At 42.3% G+C, this 22,804-nt stretch overlaps 1 long non-coding RNA gene across 1 annotated transcript in view; it reads right to left on the bottom strand.

Annotated features, from left to right (window-relative positions):
• LOC147126175 (uncharacterized) overlaps positions 1 to 20,173 on the bottom strand; it is a 75,668-nt gene extending 55,495 nt beyond the window's left edge. Inside the window, exon 1 of the long non-coding RNA XR_015084918.1 lies at positions 19,959 to 20,173. This is a non-coding gene — a long non-coding RNA (uncharacterized LOC147126175). The remainder of the gene's footprint in view (positions 1 to 19,958) is intronic.
• Positions 20,174 to 22,804: the final 2,631 nt, after the last annotated feature.

Genomic DNA, 22,804 nt, shown 5'->3' with positions numbered 1-22,804 from the left:
CAACACCTGACTGAATAAAAGTGAACAATTGAAAGAGAAATACATTTCTGATACATTTGTCAATGCAATGCATGGCATTTATTATGAATAATGTAATGAGTAATGGTATTGACTCCCAGTCCAGCAGGGTCTCATTCGCCAGCACCATGTTAGCGGCATTATCATGCACATAGGCGACGACCTTATTTTCTAGTGCCCACGTACCCATCACACTCCGCAGGTGAGCAGCCAAGTTTTCAGCTGTGTGTCTGTGAGAGAAATTGACAATTACATTAATATCATGTTAAAAGTTTCATTTCCTTGAATGTCCTGTGGTGACCGTTTGTTGACCTCACCCACACAGTCTCCATATGCAGTAAAATGTGCCGTGCAAAGTGTCAAACAGGAAGCTGTCAAGAGAAGACGTTTAACCGCAGACTGTTGAGAAGTGCAGACAAAGAGGAGGTACCTCTATTGTCATGTGTCTGTTCCTCGGAATGTATGTTGCTTGAATTTAATAAAATGAGAACGAGGGGGGCACGGAGGCTGACAGACTGTGGGAGAAACCACCTTGAGTGGCCTCCGCTGTCCCGCGCGTAAGAAAAGTCAATCTTGGCTGGTCTGAGTAGCTTTTTACAGTCCTCTATTTGGCTTGTCTCCGTCTTCCAAGTGGAATTCCCTGACAGTGTCTTTCCTCCAAGGCGCATGTCTGAAGCACACATTTGCGGAGATGTCCTTTGTCCACATATGACACGTTATAGTCATCTAAGATTCGGTGGCTTTGGACGTCCATCCGTCTGTAGTTATGGCCACATACAGTGGTTGACCCGCTCAAACGCTCGTAGCATCTCCTCTTTTATTTGGTTATGATTACTCTCGAGTTGGGGCGTGATTGTTTTGCGACTTAGCACCCTGTACTCAGGCTCGAAATACAGCATTCATTTTTCAAACCCTTTGCCCTCAACAAAAGAAAGCGGCAGCATATCGCGGGCAGTCATTTCACAAATTAGTTGGGTAATCATTGCTGTGCGGTGAGCATCACAGCGCCTGGAACAAACGCTCTCATGCTCGTCTGCCTGGCCCCGCCATTGTGCCCACTGGGCCCGGCTCCGCCATCATCGACCTGTAGCTTCAGCATAAACTGGCTTACAACTACTCTACCGGAGCGATGAGAAACCACATCCAAAGGAATCAATTCGATGTGCGAAACGGTGCTGGGGTTTTTTTTCGTGGTAGCTTCGACATTTTCAGAATTTACTTTCCTTCCCCAAACTTAGTGTCCCCGCCCCCTACTATGTGTACGTGTGGGCGGGGGGGAGGGGAGCAATTCTCTCTCTTGGTGCTCAGCTTGTTGACAGAGGCAGTGGCGTGAAGAACAAGATGCGTGATACTTAATGCAGTGTTTAACCGACTAATAAAATACTAAACATTTAATAAATCGTAGACAGTTAAACGGTTAAACGACTAACCGCGCACATCCCAAATAAATATATATATATATATATATATATATATATATATATATATATATTTATTTATTTATTTATTTATTTATTATATATATATTAACCGTCTACGATTTATTACATGTTTAGTATTTTACTAGTTGGTTAAAAGCTGCATTATCTCGTTCCTCACGTCTCTCTGCCTCTGTAAACAAGCCAAGCACCAAGAATCCTCCTCTCTCCCCGGCCCACACGCACACATAGTAGGGGGCGGCGACACTAAGTTTGGGGAAGAAAAAAGATGTCGAAGCTCCCACGAAAAATAACGTCACCGTTTGGCAGTATTTTGATGCACAGATGACAACAAGGTCGTCTGTAGGCTTTGTAAGCATAAACTCGCTTACAACCACTCTCCCGGAGCGATGAGAAACCACATGTGCGGCGCGCAGCCTTGGGCCACATCCAAAGTAAATCTCGATGTGAACCTGCAGGTCGAGGGGGGCGGGGCCAGTCAGACGAGCATGAGAGCGTTTGTTCCAGCCAGGCGCTGCGATGCTCACCGCACAGCAAAGATGACCCAACTAATTTGTAAAATGACGCGATATGCTGCCGCTTTTTTTTGTTGAGGGCAAACGGTTCGAAAAAATGTATGCTGTATATCGAGCCTGAGTAGGCTATGCGGTGCCAAGTCGCAAAACAATAACGCCCCAACTCGAGAGTAGCCATAACCAAATAAAAGAGTAGATACTCCGAGCGTTGAGCGGGTCAGCTATGTGGCCAATGCCTTAACTACAGACGGATGGACGTCCATAGCCACTGAATCTTACATGACTATAACGTGTATAACGTATGTGGACGAAGGACATCCCCGCAGCTGTGTGCTTCGTGCGCCTTGGAGGAAAGACACACAGCTGAAAGCTTGGCTGCTCTCCTGCGGAGTGTGATGGGTACGTGGGCACTAGAAAATAAAGCCGTCGCCTTTGTGCATGATAATGCACCTAACATATGGCGAATGAGACCCTGCTGGACTGGGAGTCGGCACCATTACTCATTACATTATTCATAATAAATGCCATACATTGCATTGGCAAATGTATCAGAAATGTATTTCTCTTTCAATTGTTCACTTTTATTCAGTCAGGTGTTGTACATCAATAGAATTTAAATTAACAAACTGTCCTGAATATTTTGGCTAAAATAGCCCCTACTGTAAATACACAAAACATTTGCATTTTAAACTTTGAATTCAATATGTATTAAATTTCAAGTTCTCTTGCTTGTAGACTAGTCGACTAGTCGCAAATAAAATTTGAGACAGTCGGCGGGCAAATTAGTCGAAATTCCCATCCCTACCTAGAACCATAGACGACAAAAACCCAAAGTTCTTAAAGTGCAATTACTAAATTTGAACACTAGATGCACAGAACACAGTTGATTTGAATACTATGAGCTCGCCCGCTCAGGCAATCCCTTAAACATGTAACAAACAAATACCAAAGTCAATGCTTCCACAATGTCCTTAAAAAACCTTTGCAGGTGTTTACAACCCTGCAGAAGTTTTCACAAAGCCCTTACAGAGCCTTGCAAATGCCTTCTGCAGCTGGCTTACGCCTCTACACATGCCTTTGCAATGGTCACGATGATCACAATGAAACATATTATGCTCAGAGACCCACAGTTGGCATTTGGTCATACAGTATTAAGAAATGAGATGAATAACAGTGTCTCAACAACAAGTGTGACTCTAACCTTTTATTTTACAATGATTACTGTTTTTATTAATTTTATACATTAACGGCTACATTATGCCGCCGTCTCTGTGTGACCTATATCTTTGCTGCTGTAACGATGAAAATTTCACCACTGCGGGATCAATAAAGGCCTTCTTATTCTTATTTCCTTCTGAATGTTGTAATGTAACAACAACATGATAATCAGATTGTTTTGTGTTTTAGTAGACAGTGCTTTGAAACTGCTTTGAGAGTCAATGTGACCCGCGGGTATTTGCTTCTCAAATGAAACAACTTGTTATCGCACATTGAAAAAGAGAGGCCGGTCGAGCGGCTGAATTTCGTTGTCTTCCCAAAATACCTCATTTTAATCAGATTTTGAAGTATTCTAAGGAACTGATCACTCTTAAAGAAGCTCACCTAAATTAGACTATCATTTAACCGCATTTATTCCCTTTCTATCATTTTTCTATTATTTACCATTTTCATTATAATTACAAATTATTTTAATATTTTATTCCTATTTCTTTTTTCTTTTCTTAATAAATCCTTATTATTACTATTATTATTAATCTGGTTTTGTACAATATAATTGAAGCAATGCTTATTTGAATCACATGATTATTGACTGTAAAGTCTGGTGAATTAAACTGTTGATAAGTGATTATTATCTGAATCATTATCACTATTAAAATAAATTCCTTTAATTTAAATTAATTTTATTTGTGTCATTCTTATGATTTAATTCATTTATAATCTATCAACTATTTTTTCGATTAGTCGATAAGCCTAACAATTATTTTTTGGGCTAATCCAGCAATTTTGGGGTTGACAATTATTAAGTTACAGAACCACTTCTGAAAATATTTATTATATTTTTTTTCGATTAAAGTAAAAAAAACTTGAAATTGAATGAACACTCACATCTCTTTTAGGCATACATCATAATGTGTGAACACGAATGAAGTATTTCTCTGTCCATGCATTACAGTGAAACAATGTATGAGCTCAAGTTAAACAGCCCAAGTATAACTGAAAAAGTAAATAACTCATAAATGAGGAACATCCATCCATCCATTATCGATACCGCTTATCCTCACAAGGGTCGTGGGGCGTGCTGGAGCCTATCCCAGCTGTCTTCGGGCAATAGGCGTAGACACCCTGAATTGGTTACCAGCCAATTGCAGGGCACACAGAGACAAACATCCGCACTCACAATCACACCTAGGGGCAATTTAGAGTGTCCAATTAACCTACCAAGCATGTTTTTGAATGTGGGAGGAAACCGGAGTACCCGGAGAAAACCCACGCAGGCACGGGGAGAACATGCAAACTCCACACAGGGAGGCCGGAGTCGGGATCGAACATCAGGTTGCTTTCACCTTAAAATAGACAGATAAAGCAGAGCGCATATTGAAATTTATCACAATGATTTTGAAAAGGCATACATATATTAGTGCAGTCACGGACTATGGTAAGCAGGCCAGTGTTTCTTCTAGGTTTTTTGTTTTTGTTTAGTTTTTTTTTAAGCAGCGGAAGCAGGACATCATCCTAAATACGATGAGCATGCTGTGTTGTGCCCGGGGTCTGCACAAAGACTGTGAGACAGAGCTTTCCGGGGCAGCCGCGGTTTGGATAAATAAACAGATGTCGCGTGTTACCGTTTGTGGGTAAATAAAGAATTGGCCGGCCTGGCAGGATGACACCAACCCCAACAGAATCATCAGAGACTCTGACATCGAGTCCGAGTGGACCATGTTTTGTGCCTCCATTGTTGAGGCGGCCGATCGGAGCTGTGGCCGCAAGGTGGTCTGTGCCTGTCGTAGCGGCAATCCCTGTATCCGCTGGCGCTGTCCAGCTGAAGGAGTCCTATCGGGCCTTTTTGGCCTGCGGGACTCCGGAGGAAGCTGACAGGTACCGGTTGGCCAAGCGGAATGCAGCTCTGGCAGTTGCTGAGGCAAAAACTCAAGTGTGGGAGGAATTCTGGGAGGCCATGGAAAATTCCGGACGGCTTCGAGGAAATTCTGGTCCACCATCCGGCGTCTCAGGAGAGGAAAGCAGTGCCCCATTAACACTGTTTATAGTGGAGGTGAGGTGCTGCTGAGCTCAACTCGGGACGTTGTGGGTCGGTGGGGAGAATACTTCGAAGACCTCCTCGATTCCAAAGACACGCCTTCCACTGAGGAAGCAGAGCCTGGAGACTCTGAGGTGGGCTCTCCTGTCTCTGGGGTTGAAGTAACCGAGGTAGTCAAAAAGCCCCTCGGGTGGATGAGATCCGCCCGGAGCTCATAAAGGCTCTGGATGTTGAGGGGCTGTCATGGTTGACACGCCTCTACAACATCCTGTGGACATCGGGGACAGTGCCTCTGGATTGGCAGACCGGGGTGGTGGGCCCCCTTTTTAAGAAGGGTGTGCTCCAATTACAGAGGGATCACACTCCTCGGCCTCTCCGGTAAGGTCTATTCAGGGTGCTGGAGAGGAGGGTCCGTCGGAAGGTGGAATCTCGGATTCAGGAGGAGCAATGTGGTTTTCATGCCGGCCGTGGAACAGTGGACCAACTCTATACCCTCAGCAGGGTCCTCGAGGGTGCATGGGTGTTCGCGCATCCAGTCTACATTAGGCTTGTCACGATACCAGAATTTCAACTTCGATACCGATACCAAGTTCAGTATCGATACTCTATACCATTTCAATACCACACGTAACAAATTAAAGCACAGGCTTTTTTTTTTTTTTTTACTGTAAAACTTTTTTATCGCCAAAAACTTAAATGATCATTAATTCAATAGTTTTTTTAAGAGGTAGTGCAAAAAAATCGTACAACTTCAGTATTTAACTTCGACAACCCTCTGTACAGTCAGTGCCTGGAACCAATGACACATTTTAAGTTGCCTGAGCCTGGAGTAGTGCAAAACAAAGGAAGAAGTAGTGCAAAGAACAAAACACACAAAAAAACATTATTAATCTGTAAATTGTCTGAACTAGTGCAAAGAAATAACCATAATGTGCAACACCAATGGCACATGATTTTCAAGTTGTTTGAGGTAGTGAAAAAGAATAACACCCACCACTCACAGTAACATAAATTGACAAAAAAAATCTGTAAGTTGTCTGAGTATCTAGACCCACATATTAAGGCAAACCAACAAGTCACAGATAATAATAATAGTAATAATAAAAAATTATTTGTTTGGACAGACTAGAGAATGAAGTGACACGACTATGAGAGGCATTAAGAAGAATGCTCCTAGCAGCAACAAGATTGGAGCGTGAACTTGGGAAATTGAGGAATGTAGTTGCTAAACTTTCTTTTGAACAAATAAGATATGTACATATGTTTGAGGAACAAGGACGACTGGTTAGAATATTACAATGTGGAATTGTCTATCTGGAAGATAGAATGCAGGAATTACACCAACTTTTGCGACTGCCAACTACTGTTAAAAAAAAAAAAAAAAGAAGGCTTGGCTCAGAGAGCAGAGTCTGAAGCTAAACCAGAAAACCTTGAACCTCCGAGCTCTGACAGAGGCGGAGCTACCCATTAGACAACAAATTTGCTGCTGATTGGACTACAGGGTATGACAATCTTAGCGAGGAGGAGCAAGAAGCAAAGAAAAACGGAACAATCTAGATCGAGCAACAGTTGAGAACCAGTCATACGACCCTTCACTTCTAACCAAGAATAATGGATCAAGGTTGTCGCAATGCTCAATTTGAAACAGACTCCCGAACATCAGACCTCAGAGAACGCCTAAGTGAGATAGGAACTGCAGTTGAAGATTACAAATATCATTGGACAGGGTAGAAGGACGGGTTTCTAGATTAGAATACGAAATGGATATAGCAAAAAAAACATGAAATATTTTTTTTGCCAACCTGAGTGCAAGCCCATTCAAGAGGAACTACAAACAGTTACAAAAATTCTCCGTAATAAGGTTAAATACCTAGACGCAGTAGTGAGCGAGATGAATCGCACTTGCGTAGGTATCTATGCCTTCCAAAGAAAACAAGAACAGGCTGCTGAAGGAGCCACCGGAGACGATGAAGGGGAAACAGTACCTGACGGGCCATAGAGGAATAACAAAAGAAAATACAGACAACTGGACTTCATGGTATGGCCAAACATTTTTTGGGGACAAAAGTTAATTGAAGTGTGCAAGACCAGCCCCTAGTGAAGGGGCGGAGCTAACACGACCCTAACCAAGACGAAGTAAATTTTGATAAAGCAGTTGTGACCAGGAGCAGACGAAAACAGAACGATGGCAAAGCGGAAAGCAGAGAGTGGATTTTTGGGGCTTCCACATCATATGCTTAAAAGATTGGAATTGGACGAAATCAATTCTTCTCAGCCTGCAGCTTGGTATTTATTCTTCATTTTGCATTTTTAAAGTTAAATTGATTGTGTAACAAGTATTTAGAAGTGTGTGAACCATGTCGGGGTTTCGCAACAGCGTAACAGAGGCGCAAATCCCCCCCAAAATAAAACTGTACAATAAATATCCTAAAATAATCATAATAATCATAATAATCATAATAATAATAATAAGTCAGACGCTGCTTTGCGGTTTTTCACCTATCACGCCGGATTCTGGTCCCCATTAACCACAATAAATGAGGGATCACTGTACCACATATCCCTCAGAATCCAAGAAGAAATGGATCCCAAACGTGGATTGACAGGCCTTCACGCTATCAAAGAATAATAGTCTTCGTACAAATATTTTGCTTGCTGCAAACAAAAATAAAGATTGTCAGAAAGAATTGTCTAAAGATTGGCAACCTAAAACCAATGTGGTACGCCAACTCCAGCTGCAGATCTTTGCCAGATAAAAGTGATGGATACTGGGTAGGGAAACACGGAGATGACAAGGACGAGGATTTTGTCTCGACAGTGTACGAGTACCATAAATATACACCCTTGCTACTGGATTGTTAGAAAATATTGTCAAGAACCCTACCATGTGCTAATCGTGATCCGCCCAGACCCGCACTCCAGGGGCCATTGGAATATGGCTATATAGGATATCGGGATGAAGTGGATTACGAACATTGGCTGAATGCATCTTTTCCTTGACTATGGGAAAAGGAACTAAAAGTATATGTCCCAGAAGAAATTCCAGTTGGGCCAGTTGTGGAAGAAACGAGAGCCCTCTATCAATTAAAACCAGTAAGAATAAGAGGTAAGATCTTAAGGCCAAGCCCGAGTCCGAGTGGGCCTAAAATGTCAATCATTACGTTCAGGACGGGTCGGGCCGGGCTACTCTCTCGCTGACTTTTTTTTTTAATAAACATATGTTTATAAAAATGTACACTAATACGATGTGTGGATAATAAACTAAGGAATAATTCTTATAAAATAATTTGATAAAACAGAGAAGGCGCTGTAAGGTAATTGCTATTTAACTACTAAACAGGAGCCGCAGAGCCAGAGCACGCTTTGCGAACGTGACAGAGCCAGAGCATGCACTGCGCACGTGAACGGCGCCCTCTTAATAATCTTTCCCTCCGCAAGTCCGCATCTATTTTGACCTGGTATCCCCGATATGGAGCAGCAAGAAGTCAAGGATAAATTAAAGAGAGGAGAACTGAAAAGGCAAACACGCACCGGTAAGAGCGAGGTGGGGAAAAGCTTCAAATTGTTGAAAATGCGACAGAAACCTGCGTTAGCTTCGCTGAATGTCGTCGATGCGGCGCTTTGCCTTCATACGTTCATAAAAAAGTCCGTCAATGATGGAAAATTGTCGGTTAATGTAACCTCTGCAGTCACAGAAAAATAAAAGATGTAAATGTTTATACAGTCTTGTTTAACTTAGATTTCGTTTCAAAAGACAGGCTTTAATTTGTTGTCATAAATCACCCCTCCTCCTCCCGAGTCCTTACAAATAAAATATGACATTTCCGGTTTGCTTCGGGCTCGGGCCTGCAAATCAAGTTAATTGGTTGGGCTAGGGCTGGTTCAGGTTTTAATACCCGCGGGCCTGGGTCGGGTCGGGCTGGATTTTTTGGGTCCGATCTTACCTCAAGTAAGAATTAGAATGTGGACTCAACGCCTTCCAAATCCTGATGATTTGAAGACAGTGCCACAGAGAGATTTTGCGGCCATCGACCGTTGTGTGATATTAAAGAGATGGCCATGTTTTCACTAACAAGTCAAAATGAAAATAGTTGCCGTTTTCTATTTTATCAATACATTTGGGAGAAATTAGGAAATAAGTGACTCCATGAAAAACGCCTTTTGTTAATGAGGCAAATGGCCGCGCCGCCTACCATTCTATCCTTGCTCGGTCGGAGTCACTGGAGGGACCGATTACAAAATTTCCATTGGAAATCATTGTACTTTCATTGCTTATAACGTCCAAAAACGGTGATCAATTGGCACCAAAATGTATGTGGCCATCCCTACTAATGCCCACTTCAACATATCAAAAGGATTAACCTCTCCATGGCTGATTTATATGAGAATGAGGAAATGTGGAAGTGTGCAGAGCTACATGGATTTACACTGCTTCTTTGCTGATCACGGTTAGGACTGGCGAGGCATTGAACACCAGTCAGGATATTTACAGAGACTGAAGTGTTAATGAGTAGACGTGCACATTTCTTTGGATTGGATGAGGAGTAGCCCAAGTTTTTCGACCTACAACACGCCGTCCAATTTAGAACGTAACAGCCGAAATGGTGCGTTCCAATGCGGCCGCACTCGGCTGAAAGCACATGCCGCTTCGCAATGATGCGCACGTTCAAGACAGCCCCGGTGTTCGATGAGGTCTTGGCTCATTCTTACGGCGAAGCTGTGCGGTGTCGGGACAACGCACGCGACTGCTTGGGAGGCAACCCTGCGACATGAAGATCGACGCAGGCTGGACGGACAGTGAGGAGCTAATGTTGTTGTTTTGCTTTAATGGCCTGAAGCTAGTTTTTGCTATTAGCTGCGCCGTTATCCTACTGTTAGCCGAGGAGGGATAAAGATCCATGCCTGTCTGATGGCTGCCTGCTGCTTGCTCCCAGCCGCCGTCTGCCTCCTGAGTTGACACGAATTTAGCGTAGCTAAATGTCAGAAATATAACCAGTCTGGGTTCGTGTGCGCATTCATGCTCTTGTCCGCTTCAGCTTGTGTAATTGGAGAAGCAATCGCCACGGTATTTTTGATTTCGTGGAGGTGATCATGATGAAAATAAAGGTTGGGGACCAAAAGCTGTTTGCTTCCGTGACTACCGGCACACACTGTATATTGGAAAAGGCTGCACAACGTCACAACGTCAGTTCAGTCACGCATGCGCTTCAGCTTGCCTATCCCAGCTGTCTTCAAGCAGTAGGCGGGGTACACCCTGAACTGGTTGAAGCCAATCGTAGGGCAAATTGCAATATCATTTAAAAGAAAATATACTACATGAGGTGCAACATTAGGTTAAATAAAAGCAGCGTTCATTGCCAAGTTTCACAGTAATGTCAATCAGATGATGCATATTGCACTTACAGGGTTTCCCACACCGTGTTAATAATTGGGCGCTGTACCTAAGTAAACAGACGGCCACCCAAGAAGATTTTAAGAGAATTTAATACAAATATTTATAAAAAAAAAAAATTTTAAAACGGGTCGCGACCGTAGACACCGCATGTAACATTATAATTCGTTGTAATTCGCCGTCACTCAAGCCTGGTTTATACGCGTAGCAAAAATGTGACAAGTTGGCCAATTCATCGCACCAGACCTACGCAGCCGCTTTGCTGGTAGTTTTAATTCGCAGCTTTGGTGTACAACCGTTTGCTGTCAAATAATATTCAGCTATTGAACTGAACATGACACCCTCTCATCACCCCACCTGCTGCATGGCCTTTTTTTTTTTTTTGCTGCACGGATTTAAACCCTTCGCAAAATCATCATCATGTTAACTCAGGTGGCTACGCGCCGCAAACCAGGCAAGAGGAGACGTAGCAACAGGACTGACTCCAACCAAACAAGCACGTTGTGTGTGAAGTGAAGTTGGTTTCATGCCAAAAAAAAAGAGTACTACAGATGCAGTATTTGCTTTGAGGATGTTGATAGAGAAGTACAGAGAAGGCCAAACGAAGCTGCATTGTGTTTTTGTAGATCTGTAGAAAGCTTATGACAGGGTGCCCAGAGAGGAACTGTGGTATTGTATGAGGAGGTCTGGAGTGGCAGAGAAGTATGTGAGAGCGGTGCAGGACATGTTTGAGGACTGTAACACAGTGGTGAGGTGTGCTGTAGGTGTGACAGAGGAGTTCAAGGTGGAGGAGGGACTGCATCAGGGATCAGCTCTGAGCCCCTTCTTGTTTGCTATGGTGATGGACACGCTGACAGACGACGTCAGACAGGAATCTCCATGGACTATGATGTTTGCAGATGACATTGTGATATGCAGTGAGAGCAGGGAACAGGTAGAGGAGAAGCTAGAGAGCTGGAGGTTTGTCCTGGAAAGGAGAGGAATGAAGGTTAGCCGCAGTAAGACAGAATACATGTGTGTGAATGAGAGGGACCCAAGTGGAAGAGTGAGGTTACAGGGAGAAGACATCAAGAAGGTGGATGATTTTAAGTACTTAGGGTCAACAGTCCAGAGCAATGGAGAGTGTGGAAAAGAGGTGAATAAGCGTGTACAAGCTGTTTGGAACAGGTGGAGAAAAGTGTCAGGTGTGATGTGTGATAGAAGAGTTTCAGCTAAAATGAAAGGAAAGGTGTAAAAAATCTGTGGTGAGACCAGAGATGTTGTTTGGTATTGAGACAGTGTCACTGAGGAAAAGACAGGAGGCAGAGCTGGACGTGGCAGAGATGAAATGCTGAGGTTCTCTCTGGGAGTGACCGGGAAGGATAGGATCAGGAATGAGTACATCAGAGGGACAGCACATGTTAGAGGCTTTGGAGATAAGGTCAGAGAGGCCAGACTGAGATGGTTTGGACATGTCCAGAGGAGAGCTAGTGAATATATTGGTCGAAGGATGCTGCGTTTTGAATTGCAGGCAGGAGGCCTAGGGGAAGACCAAGGAGCAGGTTTATGGATGTAATGAGGGAGGACATGAAGATAGTTGGTGTGAGAGAAGAGGAGCAGAGGACAGGGTTAGATGGAGGCAATTGATTCGCTGTGGCGACCCCTGAAGGGAAAAGCCGAAAGGAAAAGAAGAAGAAGAAGATACTGCGCTGTGTCCGCCTTGACTTTATTCAATCAGTGAGCCTAGTGAACTCACCATAGTCTCCCAATTGCTTGTTCTTCAAATGTTGGATTAAGTTGGTTGTGTTGAAACCTTTGGCCATGCTCGCCGCGCAAGGTACCTTTTCATGGCATATACAGTATTACATGATGCAAACTCCACACACACAGCAGACAATGGTATGTTCACTCCAACTGCGGTGGTCGGAATATTCGATCAAAGCCTTTTATTGCCAATCAAAACATCCGATCAGCCGCAGCTCATGCTTCGCAGCTGACGTTTATTTATATATTTATTTATTTGGCACTTTAATTTTCACATGAGAGCGACGATATACATATACAAATATACATACACAGACATACATATCCATACATACTAGGCTTGTCAAAAATATCAGTACTTACTCGATACTAAACATTTTGAACGGATACAATACTAGCTTGCTGTGGCATCGATATTACCGATACCAAACCACTGACTTCGATACCAACAGCGCTTTGCCAACGTCTGCTCCTAATGGTCTGCTGCTCCCGCACACACTGCCGAAGCCTGCCCCATGCATCCCTCCCTCCCTGATCTGCCGAGTGCAGACTGCTCGTCGACTCCCTAGTTAGCCGCGCCGAAAAGCTACCAATGAAGTACGACCAATTAAAAAAAAAAAAAAAAAAGAAAGTCTGCGCGCACGGCACGGCGCACACGGTACGGCGCGCACGGCACGGCGCGCACGGCACGGCGCGCACGGCACGGCGCGCACGGCACGGCGCGCACGGCACGGCGCGCACGGCACGGCGCGCACGGCACGGCGCGCACGGCACGGGCTCCTGCCGCCGGAGCTGCGTCGCAATAGCGACCTCTCGGTCGCTGATACTCCCCGGGCCACGGCCCGGCTCGCTCATTCGGCCGACACCTCGCCATGGAACTGACGCGATGCAGATTATGATCCAAAAATCAGAATCGGCTAAGTACGTCTAATGGCAACATTGAGCCAACAGGTTCAATACACAATTGCACCTATCCAGCTAATATTTAGCGTATAGCATATGCAACTGCAGCCTTTACATAAACACTGTACATACATATCATATGTTTACATAGACTGCTGAGATTGGATAGCCTTTCCTTGCTTGCCCAGCGTTGTGTTTGTCATATATATTTTCTTTCTAAAGCAATACAAGGTTAGCCAATCAATTGGTGTTCAGTAACATGTTTTGAGTGACAGCTGCATTATTGTATTGTCTTGAACTTCTCAAAAATAAAGCTTTTGTGAAATAATAATACGAGATAATAATGCAAAAAATTTTATTAAAATAAATACTGGTTAAAAACAGCCCTTTGAGTAATCCATGGTAAAGTTCACAAATAGTAAAAAGTTCATGAAATTGAAGAACAGAGAAGTTCATGTGAATTGTCCAAAAATAAATCCTTCTATTTTTTTTGTTAAGAATCGGAATTGCGAATCGTTAGGAACCAGAATCGAATCAAAACATCGGAACCGGAATCGTCCAAATTCAAACGATGCCCAACCCTACCTGCTACTGTCTGGATAGCCAATAACTGAAAGTATTTTAAATAATCTCTTAATTTTTTTCATTATTACTATTGTTATTATTATCTGTGACTTGTTGGCTGGCCTTAATAGATAAACATGCCGGTCTAGATACTCAGACAACTTACAGATTTTGTTGTCAATTTATGTTACTGTAAGTGGTGGGTGTTATTCTTTTTCACTACCTCAAACAACTTGAAAATGATGTACCATTGGTGTTGCACAGTATGGTTATTTCTTTGCACTAGTTCAGACAATTTACAGATTAATAATTGTTTTTTTTTGTTTTTATTGTTCTTTGCACTACTTCTTCCTTTGTTTTGCACTACCCCAGGCTCAGCAACTTAAAATGTGTTCCAGGCATTGACTGTACAGAGGGTTGTCGAAGTTAAATACTGAAGTTGTACTATTTCTTTGCACTACCTCTTAAAAAAAACTATTGTATTAATGATCATTTAAAATTTTGGGCGCTAAAAAAAGTTTTACAGTTAAAAAAAAAAAAAAATGCCTGTGCTTTAATTTGTTCCGTGTGGTATGGAAATGGAATCGGGTATCGATACTGAACTGGGTATCGGTCTCGAAGTTGAAATTCTAGTATCGTGACAAGCCTAATACATACTTACATACATACTAGGGCTGCCAAGAGTAGTCGACTAATCACGATGATGTCGACGATCAAAATCGTCAACAATTAATTTTAATCGTCGACACGTCATTTATTTATTCATTTATTTATTTGGCACATTATTTTTCTCTCGAGACTGCTGTGTCTCGCTCTTCTCCCGCTGGCTGTTTTCCTATCTGCAACGCACATTGGTGGTCATCCGGGTGATGTGAACAAAAGCATTGTGGTTAAAGTAGTGTAAGCCTTACACTGTAAGGGCTAATTCATGTTGGCAACAGAGTCCCGAAAGTTACGGCGCATTTCACCAAATATACTCAATAGAATGCAAACCTGCCTTTCATGGCAGCATGATGGGGATGCCCTATCATTTAAAAAAAGGAAGCAAGTTTGTGCTTCTGCCTGCTTTCATGTCTGACTTAGGCACAGTTGTGTCTAGAAGCTAGCTGCAGTTAGCATACACACACAAAGGTTTGTGTTTGATGTAACGCTGTAACACAATGTCCAATTAACAACCAAAACTCTGTATACAAGTACTTCTTTTTGTATTCATGGATAATTTCACTGTATTAGTGCAACTCTGCATAGTGTATAGTTTTGGTTCAATTTTAAAACGCACTCAAGATATACAGCAAAAAAATTGAAGACCAGAGTATCGCCATCAATTTAAGTCGCTCCCTTATTTATAAACATGTCAGGAATAATGGCTTAAGTTGCAAAGTTTAACACAAGTTGATTGTACAATCGTCTTGTCTTCATGATTAGTTTGAACAGAAAGAATTTAAGCTGTAAGCGAATGAGACTTATTATAAGAGCAGCAGCTTGCCGCTGCGATTTATATATTATCCGATTAGTCGACTAGTCGCGAATACTGTTAGTAGGGGTGGGCGATCTGGCAAAAATATCAGATCACGATTTAAAAAATAAAATAAAATCACAATCACGATTTTATCACGATTCTTTTTTTACATCATTTTTTTAATACTAATTTGCACATTTCTGACCATTTTCCTCATGTTAAACAAAATAAAACATTTAAAATGTGTATGAAACTCTAAAAGAAAAAAATACATTTGATGTCAGCTAAGCTTTCTGAACAGTTTTTAATTTGAATAGTAACAATTTTTATCAAGATGTGCAGTGAATGTAAACATAAAAGGTAACATAATGTTAACATAAAAACACGCAGGTCTGGTACTTTGAAGAGTCTTTTAAAACCCTCGTTTTCCACTGTTTAAATGGGAATCACTTCTTCGGCAAGGTAATAAGTCACTGCCTCAGTTACTTCTTTCCATGGCTTGCTTGTTTTTTTCATATGGAGTGCTCTTGTTAAATGTCTGTGTTACCGTGGGTTGCGTTAGCTTGGAGCTAGCGGCTGCCTCCGGCTACCAATGGTCTGATCTCCGTTTGCTTTGGCTGTCGGCGCTGACGTCCGCACCGAAATTCTGCAAACTTTGTAAACCGGTTTGAGCTTTCTCCTCCGAGGAAAAGCCTAACCAAATCGACACTGTGGATGTGGAGTTTCTTTTCGGGCTTCGTGGTGACTTTTTGCTCTCGCTCCCCGCTGTATACAAACAAACAGGGAGGTGGGGAGTGTCACGTACGCTGCACTGTGCGTGCTGTGATTGGTTGGTCGGGTATACGCGTCAGCGGCTTTGCGCCGCCATCGAGCTAAACTGTATAGAATGTGCCATGTAGACGATCAAACGATCTTCCATCTTATGAGATCATGAACGCGTTGAATCGCTTAACGATCTAATATTGTCATATCGCCCACCCCTAACTGTTAGTGATTAGTCGACTAGCAAAATAATCGTCATCCCTATATACAATACTGAGAGGGAGAAGGTTACTGCCAAACTTAGACATGTCAAGCATTTTGCAGCCACATCCGACCTGTGGTCAAGTCGCACCATGGAGCCGGATATGAGCCTGACGACAAGTGGCAACTGCGCACCAGAGTGATCAAGACAGCATATTTCCCTGAGGATGCTCTCTGCATGGGACCTCAAATAAGAGAACCTTGTCACCATCATAAGGGACAAGTTAAGCCCCTCTTGCTTTTAATCATCAGTGTTACACGGTCATTTTTGCACATGGGTAATGGCACTATTTAAAATGTTTGTTGAAAAGATGTAAAACATTGTCTACCTTTCATTTGACAGCACGTATTTGCAATTAGGCCTTCACGATGTGTTGTTTGAACATCGCGTTGGCGATGTGCGCATGTGCGATAGTCACATCGTAGGATGTGCGATGTTTTAACTTTTTATTTTTCTTAGAACACGCAAACCTTTGTTTTGCTTTATAAAAGCAGCAAGCTACTCCTAAAGGAAGCTTCAGAACAACAAAATATCCTTTGCGAACAGTGCCTCACCGTTGTTGCTGCAATCGCCGTCACAAGCCCCTGTATGACCAGTTCAAACTAAGAAGTGGGACCCTAGGTCATCTACTCAAAAAACAATTACAGACGCCTACGCCAGCATAACTCCTTATGATAAGAAGTCCAAACAACACCGACACATCACGGATGCAATATGTTTTACAGACCGTTTTAGTGATTGTTATATTTTTGTGAACAACTCAGTTGACTAATGCAGCTGCTCTTTAATTGTTAATATTTTTCTTCTAATTTGTTTACAACTTTGCTGCAGTTTCACAAAGTTTTTTTTTTTTAATCTTAATGTTATATTTTTGTAAACAACTCAGGCTCTAGTAAACCTGCTTTTTAATTTTTTAATATTTTATAGTTTAGTTTAAATATGTTTATAACTGCTGCTGCTTTAGAGGTTTTTTATTTCCTTCTATTTTTTTAAATGACTCAAGTGTCTAGTGCACCTGCTCTTTTTATTTTTTTAATATTTTGCTGCTGTTTACATTAAAGTGTGATATACAATGTTAAGTAATCTATTATGTTACAGAGGCACGACCTCCGTGATCCCTTTTATATACAACAATCATCATTCACAGATGAACCCCCTTAGTCTGGATTAAACGATATTATATGAATACAATGATGTCATGGTGAGTTAACCAAATTATTCCCAAACAAATCTATTCAAGTCATCTGGTGAAAATTCTATTTTTAACATCGCAATATATATCGCAAACCCCCCAAAAATCGCAATGTCATTTTTTTCCAACATCGCGCAGCCCTATTTGCAATTGTTTATTAGTTGTTAATTTAATTATTTTTTTAAGTTTATCATTTTGTTAACAAGCCACACTACCTCCTTTGCACATGGCAATATTTATATTTGTTTACAAAAGAAATTACCTCCACAAAGACATTACCGCCGAGTGACATTGTTCAAGTCATGCAAGCTATTATGAATGTTTATACTTGAAGGTTACAAGAGATTTTCATACTTTTATATTTCATTGAAAGTAAAGTGTGCCAGTTGGTCAATAAATCAACAAAAAAGCAGTTTATTTTCATTTCCTGCAGTTCTTTTCAGCTGGCATAAATATACAGTGGTCTGCGGGCAGGATTTATCGTGAATTTATCATTATCGAGGTAAAACTTCCCAATTTATCGTGATATTGATTTGAGGTCATCGCCCAGTCCTAACACATACACACATAAATATATAAATAAAGAAATATAGAGAGCGGCATTTGAACCCGGGAAAAAAAAAGGGGCAGCACCTTCGGAGGAACGCTTTACCCACTAAGCCACGAGCTGGCACACTTCACCCCGCGCAGAATTTGTATTTACAGATCTAAATAAATTATCCAGCGAGGGCACAAATTAGTCTGGACGCTTTTGGGAAGCCAGTTGACATGGTCACGATCGGGTTGTCCATCCATCCATTATCTATACCGCTTATCCTCACAAGGGTCGCGGGCGTGCTCGAGCCTATCCCAGCCGTCTTTGGGCAGTACGCGGGGGACACCCTGAATTGGTTGCCAGCCAATCGCAGGGCACACAGAGACAAACATCCGCACTCACAATCACACCTAAGGGCAATTTAGAGAGTCCAATCAACTTACCATGCATGTTTTTGGAATGTGGGAGGAAACCGGAGTACCCGGAGAAAACCCACGCATGCACGGGGAGAACATGCAAACGCCACACACAGGGAGGCCGGGGCCGGGATCGAACTCACGACCTCTGAACTGTGAGGCGGACGTGCTAACCTGTCGACCACCGTGCCGCCCCTGACAGTTTCAATCTTCGCAAAACGGTTAATTGTCCAAGTTGTCAATAATACAACACAAACAGCTCGATTTCCACTCAAGAGCTGCAAGGAAATTGTGAATATTACAAAAAAGTAGTAATCAAATTAAAAACGGTGACAGGGGGACTTGAACCGCATGACAGAATGGTACCATTCGTTTGTTTTCGCTGCTCTTCTCACTAGCCTACATGATGCAGTGCTGCAGAAGTTAGAGCTGGTCGTTCAAAAAGGTGCCCTGGCGCTAGGGATGTTGCAAATTCTGATGTTCTGGTGATGTTGCCCAAGTCGACTAGTCCACATGTGCTGCTCCGTGTGATTATGAATGAGTTGAAAACAATGCGATCAGATGGACAAACTGCGTATCTTCGTGTCAGACTTATTGAGCATGGAGCTGATTACAATATTGCTTCAAACACGTAAATGCTTTTTCTTTTCTTAAATTATTTTTAACATCACTTATGTTTACATCTATGCATACCTGTACTTGTCATCATTGATTTCTGTGCCTATGAGTCCAAGGGAGTGTAATGTATGAACTTTAATGTGAATACAACACAATCGTGACCATGTCAAGTTCCTTCCCAGAAGCCAGTTCATATATCTATTTTTATAGTTGTATTGTGTTTCCAATTTCTTGCAGGCAGTTAGGTGTTGTAAACGAGATGTTTGATTTCAAGTGTTCATAGAATTGAACAGTTGTGCAGTTGAACAATTTTGATGTACCTCGTGACGAATCTGCAGACAGGAAACACAAAATTACTGGACTGACTGACATTGCCTTAACGGCGCAACTCGAATAGGGAGCCAGTTAATCTGGAAGCCAGTTGAACCGTAACACCTGCCTCGACGAAGGAACAACGTTGTTTCTACGGTGGCATGCACATTATGTCCACTCTTTTCATGTTCACATAAAATTTTATCTATTAGGACACTGTGTCTTATTCCTAACCAGGCGTGTGCTGGCCACCGTAAAACCACGTAAATACGATTAAAAAAAAAAAAAACATAAAGCAAAAAATTTACAAGCTAAAACACGCTGCGGGAAAAACCTCAGCACTTGTTCCACTAACGAAGTGAGTAATCGATGCACTGAATAAACCGGCTATTTTGTGTAGGTTAGTTACGATGCCGCAGAAACAGACGTTCCAGTCGGGAGGTACATTGGAATTCAAACTCGGCTGCCTGGCGCGCATTTTGCCGCTTACTGGCACCTCGCGGTATTAGCTCGCAAAACTTTTCGGTTTAAGCACAAAAGAATATAGATTGCATCAGGGAAGTTCAACTTACACACAATGTCGACCCTCCACAGCACTTGTCCAATGAAGTCGCTTCTTCGAAGTGTCTGGTCTGGAACACACTTTCACGAAAGTGGAAGACACGCTTCCACACACATTCAAAGCGACGGTGGCGACTGTCTTTTTTTTTTTTGTTTTTTAAACAAACTTTATTGAACAATCAAAACAAGACATTACTGATAGAAATAGAACTGATACAAGACAATATTACTGACAGAAGTCAAGTAAAATCAAGTAGATGGAAACCAGTTGGGGGAAAAAAAGTCTTTTTTTACTTGGAAGCCCCATTCCCGCCAGTGGATTTTTTTTTCCTGTAAGGAGCCCTGTTTCGGTGTTTTTTTTTTCTTTTAAATATCAGAAGCCTGTTTGCGCCAGTTGATTGTTTTAATTGCAGAAGCCTGTTTACGCCAGTGGATTTTTATTTATTCTCTCTTATTTTTTCCCATCCCCCATTCATGGAAGCCCATTCCCATCAGTTTTTTTTTACAAGTTGCCATTTCTTATGTTTTTAATTCAATGCCTGATTCCACGAAGGGATATATATATATATATATTTTTGTCTTGCCATTCAAAGGAGTAAAAGTAGAGGGACTAGGAGTGGAATATTCCAAACAACAATATTGATAAGTGCATTTAATAGTGACTTTTTTATTGCTGTGACCGTTTGGGGGTGCTAGACACACCGCCGTGTACCCGTTTGCCCCAAGGAATGACACGTCAATGGAGTACAGAGGAACAGCAATCTGCTTCTTTTATTTATTCTAGCCCAAAGTGAAAATTTCTAGTAACACCACTCTTTTGAAAAGAAGGCACCGTTGGGCGCCGTGGGAGTCTCTTGCCGGGCTGTTGAAGGCCATTTCCCCCACCCCCCGCTCAATGGGTATCGCGTTTCTTTAGGGTCCCGATCAATCCAGCTGCCTCCCTGCCCAGTGCCACCTTGGTCCAGAGCCTGCGGTTAGGACTTCACAGCAACGTGGACATTAAAACTCATCACACCACAACATGCACTAAAAAAGGAATAAAAATAGTTCAAGAGAGGGACAATTTGCCATCTATGTCCACACAAGGCAGGCAATTATATCAAGGAATGGCAAGTGGAAAGTAGTTCGGGGGGGGATACTTCAAACCAGCAGGTCAGCAAGAGGTCCATCATTGGAAATGGCCAAGATGAGCAATTTCCCTCCAACTTTACTTATCTCGTCGAGGGCTTTTGTTCACAGTCCGAAAATCACACTCCTCTGTTGGCCGGGCAGCAGTCGCTCCAGCCCTCTCACAAGCCTGCACCTGTGCCCGCTCACGCTTTCTGACAGAGAGGGGTTTAAGAGCCCAACTCGTGTACCCTGTCCTCCAATCACAGTCCCTTGGCCCAGGCTGCGCACCTGCGTCTGGTTGGGATTAATTGTTGCCAATCAGTGCATCAATTATGGGTCAGGCTAGTGCCGAGTCACCTGATCAGGTTTTATGACAGCGATACTGATCATGCATGCGTGAGATCGGCCGACACTGATACCGATTCCGATCACAGGAATATTTATATTTTTCCATTTATTCATGGTGACTGCTATTATGCAATATTATCAGAAAAAAAAATTGTTTTATTTAATTTTTTTTATTTTACTCTTCATATCATGGTGAATTGTCAGAGTAAAACTACTCAGTGACATTACTCAATTGTGTGTATAAAAATCATTCTTTCACCCTAAAATGTTTTACATACCGATCATGCATGCCTGAGATCGGCCGATAATGATACCGATTCCGATCACAGGAATATCTATATTTTTCCATTTATTTATAGTGACTGCTATTATGCAATATTATCAGAAATTTTTATTTTTTTATTTTATTTTTTTTATTTTACCCTTCATATCGTGCATTCTGGTGAATTTTCAGAGTAAAAATACTCAGTGACATTACTAAATTGTGAGTATAAAAATAATTCTTTAACCCTAAAATGTTTTACATTTTGTGCTAATGTACAGGTACTTTGTAGCTAAGTTAATATTTTCCCCATATTTTTTGCTAGACACGTAAATGCTTCAAACAGAGACTGGGGGCTTAGCGGTATGGCTTGAAATACATAACATGGTATTATTTGAATCTTTTGATCCTAACAGTAATGGTGAGTGTAAAAATCACAATGAGAATATTTGTGATTGGGTTATTTATCCCGTTGGCGAGTTGCGGCCGGTGTCAGAACGTGTGCTAAATTGCTTGTGTAGCCCTCGCCTTATTTTTTGTCTAGATACATGTTGATTGTAATACAACATTTCTGTTCATAACTGTTTGTTCTCCAACCTCAGGCTTAAGTAAAAAGTCTACTGTACACCTAAGCACGTGACGAGAGCACACTGCTTCTTTGCTTGAAAAAACAAAACAAAAAAAAAACAAGACTGCTTCTTTGCTGGTCACGGTTAGGACGAGCGCGACATTAACACCACTCAGGATATTTACAGAGACTGAAGTGGGAATGAGTAGACGTGCACATTTATTTGGGTGAGGAATGGCCCCAGTTTTTCGATCTACAACACGCCGTCCAATTTGGAACGTAACAGGCGAAAGGTGCGTTCCAATGCGGCCACACTCGGCTGTGGAGTCGGATGCGCACGTTCAAGGCACCCCCAGTGTTGAATGAGGTCTTACTGACGCCGCTCCACTCTCGCAGCTGCAAGCGGTGTCGGACAACGCACCGACTGCTTGGGAGGCAACCCGGCGACATGAAGATGCAGGCTCATGATCACCTCCACACGCTGCGCGGACAATAAGGAGCTAATGTTGTTGTGCTAACGCCTTTTGTTTTAACAGCCTGAAGCTAGTTGTTACTATTAGCTGTACCGT

The sequence above is a fragment of the Filicampus tigris genome, unplaced genomic scaffold (assembly GCF_054856515.1).
Source record: "Filicampus tigris isolate MCC_2025a unplaced genomic scaffold, RoL_Ftig_1.0 HiC_scaffold_24, whole genome shotgun sequence".
Classification (NCBI taxonomy): domain Eukaryota; kingdom Metazoa; phylum Chordata; class Actinopteri; order Syngnathiformes; family Syngnathidae; genus Filicampus; species Filicampus tigris.
This window is presented reverse-complemented; position numbering and strand designations above follow the sequence as displayed.